This window comes from Lygodium microphyllum, chromosome 16 (assembly GCF_053477565.2).
Source record: "Lygodium microphyllum isolate KBCC chromosome 16, Lygodium_microphyllum_v1.1.10, whole genome shotgun sequence".
Lineage (NCBI taxonomy): Eukaryota > Viridiplantae > Streptophyta > Polypodiopsida > Schizaeales > Lygodiaceae > Lygodium > Lygodium microphyllum.
In genome coordinates this window covers 80,247,907-80,256,231 of record NC_141150.1, presented here as the reverse complement: position 1 = coordinate 80,256,231, position 8,325 = coordinate 80,247,907, and positions in this window count along the sequence as shown.

Here is an 8,325-nt window from a genome sequence, read left to right as displayed (position 1 = left end):
GCCACGTGGCAGCTCCCACCTCCCCCACAAGAAAAAAAAAGAGAACGTGGGGGCACGTGCCACGCGTCCAGCACCCGCCCCCGCTCACAAAAATCACGCCTGCCCCGGTGTGAAGCACCGGGACGAGTCTAGGCTCAAAGCGCCTGGTTTGCATTAGGCTAGGCTTTGCACATCACTTCATCATAAACCTTTTGTATCAACTCTCCCTTTTGCCTGCCAACGACCTCAAGGGCTTACTACCGGTTATTGCAATCCTAGGGTGGTGCTATTTCCACCGAGACTACACTCGATCCCAGGGATGGCCTAGTCATCATTAGCCTCACCTCTATGGGAGCTCTTGGCATCCTTATAAAAGCCTATTGCATTTTTTTTAAATCTCTCTCTTGCCTTGCCAATAACCTTAAAGGCCAGCTCATTTACGCTAGCCAAGTGTGTGTGCTTTCAAACTTGGTTCTACTCCCAAGGATGGCTCAATCTTAATTTTCCTCACCTGTATGGGAGGTCTTTGCACCTTAATAAACCAATCATATTACCAAAAAAAAAAAAAAAAAAACTCTCTTTTGCCTTTTTTTCCTTTTTTCTTTTTTCACATGCAAAGGCTTTATGACATAATATCACTCAACCTTGCAATTCGATTTAACTATACCAATATATGATAATGGGACTTTGCAATGTTATGGCAATTAAAGATTGTCTGAAAATTTAATCGATGAACAAGTTCTCAAATACTATCTTTCATTAATAATGGTTAATAATTTGACAAGTGTGGTGTTGTTTACATAAAAATACACACAAATAAAAGATCTTATGACTTTCATGTAAAAACTTGCAAGCCCAACTCCCCTTGCATTAATCATAATAATAGCATTCTTTCTTGTCTATTTCCAAGTCCAAAATTCATTTGTTTTGGCCAGAAGTGTACATAAGACCTATTGAGAATGAAGGGTGTGAGTGCGCACACGTGTGTGTGTGTGTGTGTGTGTGTGTGTGTGTGTGTGTGTGTGTGTGTTCAACAAGACATGATAATCAACTTATTAAATGAAACTATAATCAAGATATTCAATGTAGAAGGGGCTATAGCAATTTCCTACTAGTATTGCAAAGTTGAAAGTATAGAAGAAATTTCCATAATTCAAGATATAATATATATGAACGGATTGTGCATGTTCATGTAAGGTTGGTATGCCATGAATCACCAAGAAAGTGCATACCTCAAGACATATAACCTCTCCAATTTTAGGATAAACCAAATTAATTTGCTACAAAACCATCCATAATAATGGAGTAACAGGAACAAACACACTATTGTGGGATACAAGGGTCGACATTCCATTGATTAAACTTAGTTACAAACTTGAGTAGAAAATGAAGAAAACATGTTGGTCTTGTTACGTGCGTAGTTAGTCACAGTAGGAAATGCTAGAAATTTTGAGAGAATGGATGGAATGTGGATCAAAGAAAGATGCCCTTTATATAAGAGCTCAAAAATAGTTTATCAAAGTACCATAACTTAGCTTTTTAAAAAATCATATTCTCACAATACTCATCACATCATGTCACGTGCTATTTCGGGTTGCCATGCTGGTAGTCCATGCCTATAAAGGAGTGGTGATGATATTATTGAGGAGAAAAATGCACACATTACATACACATATATCATCATAAAAGGAACCCATTTTATGTGGGTTATCGGAACCTAGTTATATTGAGATGGATTTATTTATGAGCAGATAGCTTATTTTTTAAGAAACCTAAGCCATTGTGAGTCATATTCATAGACTAGAAGAAACCATCTTATATATGAGCCTAATTTTTATATGCAAACATAAAAATGGATTTGTGTTATGTAGTTGGAGTGTTATTATCCATAATTTGAACTAGTACAAGAAGCTATATAGAAGGCTTTTCTACCTATGTATTATGTTTAATTTGTTACTAAATGCATAAGACCCATGTATGAATGAGTTATACTCATGGGTTATCAAGACATGCTAGAAGGAGGGATATGAAAGACCTTTTGATTCATCATACACTGATTGGTTTAGGAAGCTAAAATAGACATCCTTTCTTTCGAAATTGAGATATCAAAATGGGATAAGGATAGGGTTTAAGTCTATATACAAGGCTTATTTGCCTATGTATTATGTTTAATTTGTTGTTGAATGCATAAGACCCATGTATGAATGAGCTATACTCATGGCTTATCAAGACATGCTAGAAACACAAATATGAAAGACCCTTTGATTACATCATACACATTAGTTTAGGAAGCTAAAATAGACATCATTTCTTTTAGAATAAAGATACCAAAATGGGATAATGATAGGGTTTTAAGATTAGGATGGATTTACCATCATGTGATAAAATGTGTCTATTATAGATGCAATCTACATGTGCAATTTGTTGAATAAAGCTTGCCACACTAGACAATCCATGTAAATTATATGTAAGAAAAGAAGGGAACATTAATCTCTATGTGTAGACTACACATAAAAGAGAATCATATCACACTCATGGATTATGAAGTTCAAATAAAAGCCCCTCTTTTAAACTAGAGACAATATAGTTTTAAGCTTAAGAAGAGGTCATCATAATGAAGCACGATGTCGATAGCTATTTGAGAAAAGGCCTAACATGTTGGGTACTCAATGGTATCATGGGAATAAGTTAAAAAGAAAAAGCCATGAGCATAAAACACCTACATGAGAGTGGCTATTTGTAGTAGTTTATCTCCATTGCCATGTTCATAGGCTAAGCGGCCATATATAAGCATTTGGGTGAGACTTGGTCATCATGAATAGCAATGGCTCAATGTGCAAGCATTGAGAATGGCTTCATAACCATGAGCATGAGCCATTTTGTTTTTTTTAAGATAAGGGGAAGATGTTGAAGAAGGCAAACCAAACCTTTCTCATGACAGAGGGATCCCTTTCTTTTCAAAAAGGGATTTACACTATCCTTTTAAGGGCAACATTATCCTTATTCTACATGTATACATAATCCTATCTACAAAAAAAATAAAATTTTTAATCATCCTTTTAGAAAATCCATTTCTCCTCTTTCCCCTCTTTGTTTCTAATTTGTTTCTTTTTTCTCCCTCACTCACACACACACACACACACACACACACACACTCTCTCTCTCTCTCTCTCTCTCTCTCTCTCTCTCTCTCTCTCTCTCTCTCTCTCTCTCTCTCTCTCACACACACACACACACACACACACATCTCAAACTTAAAACTAAAAGTAATTCATAAAATTTGTAACACAAAATGCTAGGTTTACAAACAGTCTCTTATATGCACCAAACTTATAAACTTTCATCTATAAACAATTATATGAAAACACATCCTTGCTTCACATGATATTTAAAAACAAGTTATATTGAATTTGATCAAAGACCAAGCATTACAAAAAGACTTTCTCTAGGAGACTTGCTCAAAACAAAGTCGACTCCTTTTTTGAGGAATCGTTTTTATCTCCAAGTAGGACATTCATAGGTGAAGTAGAGTCCGGCACTAGCATACTTGACCTCTTTCTAGCATTCATGCCACAAGGGAAGGTATAAGATATCCTACTTTCCATTAGCCAGGCATGAAGGCAAGCTTTAAGGCATCCTACTTTATGTATACACAAAATTGTTTCCAAGTGTTACAAAAATGGCTTGATGCTAACAAAAAAAGGGCAATGTCTCCAAGAAACTTAAAAAAAAGAGAGATTTCTCTTCTTTGAGGAATCAATAGCAAAATCATTATTCTCAAGGCTAGCTTTAAGGCATCCTACTTTATGTATACACATACCCATGTGACTCACTACAAGGATTTAAGCCTATAGCGATGGCAGGTAGCGACGCGGGTAGCGGCGTCGCTAATAGCGACGCTCCACAGGGAAAAAAAATAGGCCAAAATCGAGCGCGACTTTATTTCACGTTTTGTGTTTTGAGAGCGAGAGCGAGAGAGAGAGAGAGCGACTGTCGTGAGAGAGGGAGAGGAAGAAGACTTGCCGCCGCTGTTGTTCACGAAGGAGAGGAGGAGCCTTCATCGCGAAGAGAAGCCACCCCACAGTCGCCATATCTCATCGGTGAGTCTCCCTCTCTCCTTCTTTTTCTTGTTTAAGGTTTAAATCACTTTCTCTTTTGCTTGTTTAGGAGAGGAAATGAGAGAGAGAGAGAGAGAGAGAGAGAGAGAGAGGGAGAGAAAGAGAAAGAGAAAGAGAGGGAGAGGGAGAGGGAGAGGGAGGGAGAGTGCATTCTCTCTCTCCCTCTCCCTTTGCTTTTGGAGAGTGTTAGGATATATTGTGAGAGGGAGAGGAAATGAGAGAGAAAGAGAGGGAGAGGGAGAGAGAGGGGGAGGAAATGAGAGAGGGAGAGAAAGAGAAAGAGATGTATACTCAAATGGATAGCTTTATGGAGATGTATGTCTACTCAAGATGTAGTCCACCTGTTTGTGTATATATTGGAACGACAACATATCCATGATTATGGTAATGGTATGCACTTTGCTTTTTTTTATGGGTACCATTATATCGACTCCTTAAGAGGGCTAAAAATTGGTCATACACTTTATAAAGTCTAATTAGGAGATTTAAGATGCACTATAATGGACTTATCGATAATGGTATGCAATGTGCTTTACCATGGGCCACGTACATTGGTGACTCTTTAAGATGGCTTAAAATTGGTCATATCCTTCATAATGTCCAAGTAAGGGATCTAATTGTGATATGCATAATTCCTTGTTTTTGTATTAACTTTATAGGCATAACAAATTAGTAATCATGCCAACTAGTCAACGGAAGGACTAAAAGAAAATGATCCCCTAGCTAATGGTCATTATGGTACTTCATCAAAATGAACCCAAAAGTATTGCCATAGAAGAAGAATCCCTTAAATTAAGCATAGGATATTTTCTTCAAAGGTTATGACTATGAGTATAATTGATTGGAACAAATTTTATAACTATGGTACACACACACACACACCCTCACACAGGCACAAACATTTTTACTATTTGATATTGTCTTTGACATGGTAACCTTGTATTACATTGTTGCATTTGATGTCTTCCAATCATTACAATAAAAGTTGATAAATTTCATAGATGGCATTAATTTTTATACATGGACCTAGGACAAAAAAACCACATTACTAAGATGCTTCTTGTTGAGATTGGTTTATTATTAGACTAAGAGATCCTTAATGATACTCATAAATTTTGTTGACTAGGATTACTTATACTCAAACCCCTCTAGTGCAGTTGTATAAGTAATCCTAGTAGAGCCCCTCTAAGATACTCAAAGTACATAACCTAGAGACCGTAGCTAAGTATATAAGGTATAATGGCCATACAAGAAGACACCTCAATAATTGATTGATCACCACTAAATCCCAAAGAAGAATCATGTTCCATCCCCTTCAACTCTATATTCACCTCGTGAAGAACTTCATTAATCGTAGCATCCTTGTCACCAATCTTTTTGTTGCAATGATGAAGTAACATATTCATCACTTTTCCTTTTAGCATCTAAGGCATTATCCAATCTTTTAGTCAAGTCCAAACATTTAGTCTTCAACTCATGAACCTTATGAAACAATGCCTTTTTTTTCTACAATAATGAATAATTATCTACCGGGACAAACAAATCCTTGAGCATGGTATATAGCCGAGATATAACATCAATAAATCTCTCAACTACTATGTCCCATGCATTTTTTACATCAATCAGTAAAGCATTTCTTATATCTTGAAGTTTAGATTTCAACACCATGGATGCATCAATATCAACCTCAATGTTTTTCAAAATTTGCTTCTCAACCTCTTACAGAGGCTAAAACCTCTCAAGCAAGAGCTTATGGTCAACTTGCAACTTGACATAAATCATAAAGCTATCCATTTGAGCCTCGTTTTCCCAAATTGTATTACAAGTCATTAAATTGTTTGTTGTAACATAGATAAGATGGAAAACAAAGAAGGTCCTGTTGTTCAAGATCGCGAGGCGTATCTTAATCAACGTGTCCCATGTCCTTGTTCTCAATGCAAGTTGCCAATTAGACGAAAACGCCGATTGTTTATAGAACACGTACGCCGATTTGGCGAGTTTCAATCTGAGATCATTGATCAGGCAATTGCGGATTTTCAGCAAACGATAATTTGAAGTCAATATCAATTATGCATTATACTCGTAAGCTAATTGAATACCATATACAATAAGATTGGGTCTTGCTGGCAAATTTTCTATCCAGGGAGGTGATGTCTTGTCCCAAGGGGGAGTACACCCTTTGCAGCCAATTAGAAGAGTTCGTGGGCATGCGATGGATGGAGTGCAGGAGCCAATCCACCACTCACAAGGCCAATCTATATCGTCAATGCCAGACCTACCTACAATCTTGGAGCCTAAGATGGAGGCAATGATCGATGCATTGATTCCCATGGATGTCGAGACTTCTGATCCGCTTAGAGAGGAAGCATCCATACCATTATATGATGGGTGTCGAGTATCTCGGTTGAAGACACTGCTTGCACTCTTAAGTGTACAAGAAAAATACGGGTGGAGCGATACGAGTGTGACCGAGTTGTTTAGGTATCTTGTACATAGGCTTCATTGATATTTTTTTTGACACTATTATTACAAACATTTGTGTTTTTTCAAGGTGTTTTATGATTTTTTTCAGGTTATTGAAATATCATATATTACCACCTACAAATACCATGCCTGAGTCTCGTGATGATGCACGACATGTTTTACGGAAGCTTGGCATGGAATCTTCGGCTCGGTCTTGCAATGGATGGCATGAACCCATTCGGTCTACGCTCAACTTCTTACAGTGTGTGGCCTATAGTCCTTGTTAACTACAACATCCCTCCATGGCTTTCTACGAAGAAAGGACATCTCATCCTTAGCTTGCTCGTCTCAGGCCGCTACAAAGTAAAAAATATGGATGTGTATCTTCGTCCATTAGTCGATGAGCTTAAGATTTTGTGGGAGGAGGGGGTCATTGTGCAAGATATAAGCAGGCGCGATGCTCGGTGGTCAGTATTTGAGTCATTCTCATGTGGACGATGCATGACTTTCCGGGATTGGGAGAGTGCTCAGGTGAGTAGGCCTCCGTTCTCGCTGGTAATATCTATTTTTTATCTCATTCAATCAAGTATTCACTAGGTCGTGGTGTTAGAACAGGTTTGGTTACCTCAGGTTATCATGCATGTCCATTGTGCGGGCCACAGTTAGACTCCCGAAGGTCACGAACCATGAAGAAGACGGTATATCAAGGACACACTGCTTTCTTGCTGGAGGATCATGAACTCAGGGAAAGTTTCCTTGGACGACCTCTAATACGTATGAACGCCGCAAGCTGGTACGAGCTGAAAATGGTCCACGCGGAATCACATCCAAATGGAATGCGGCGATTCTTAGTTTTCTACGAGTTGCCATATTGGACCCACTTATAGGTCAACCACTTGTTGGATCCCATGCATATTTTCAAGAATGTGGGCAGCTTGCTATGGGACCACATCACAGGAAAGAGAGACACTATAGGAGCACGAATGGATTTGAAGAAGGTAGGTAAGATAGAGGCGCTTTGGCCGTAGTCGAGTGCTGATGGTTGCGTGCAGCTTCCTCGCGCTCCTTGGGTTTTGTCCACTAACTAGAGCGCATTGTGAAGCAAGTAATCAAGTCTATCCGCACTCCGACGGGTATGATGCGTTCTCTCAGGTTCGCATTTTCTAAAGATGACCAATTATCGGGGCTAAAATCCCATGATTGGCATAAGATATGTCAGGTTTGTACTACGAATGGATTGTAATTAGTGTGGGCATTTTGCTATTTGGAATGTGGTCATTATTCATAATGTTTTTTCATTTGTGGCAGTTTGTACTACCGATCACGATCGCAGGATGTCTTACTCCATAAATTCGTGGGGCCATTTACAAGTTGTCGACTTTGGTGCAATGAATATCACAGAAAGAGATTAAGACGTCCTCTATTGAATCCGCGAGGCGGGGAGCAGTGGAGACAGTCTGTCTCTTTGAGAAATACCTGTCCACCAGCATGCTCACGATACAAATCCACCTTCTTGTGCATCTTGTGGACGAAGTGAAGATTGCTGGACCTGTCCATATGCGATGGATGTTCTTCTTGGAGTGCTTCATGAAAACCCTGAAAGGCTTTGTGCGACAACGAGCTTGGCCAGAAGGTAGCATAGCCGAAGGTTGGTTGGTGTCTGAGGCGCTAGTGCATATTTCACAATGGCTACCAATGGTGGAACCAGACAATGAAATGCTATGGTCAGTGAAGGATGATGATAGACTGACTGGAGATGTGGTGG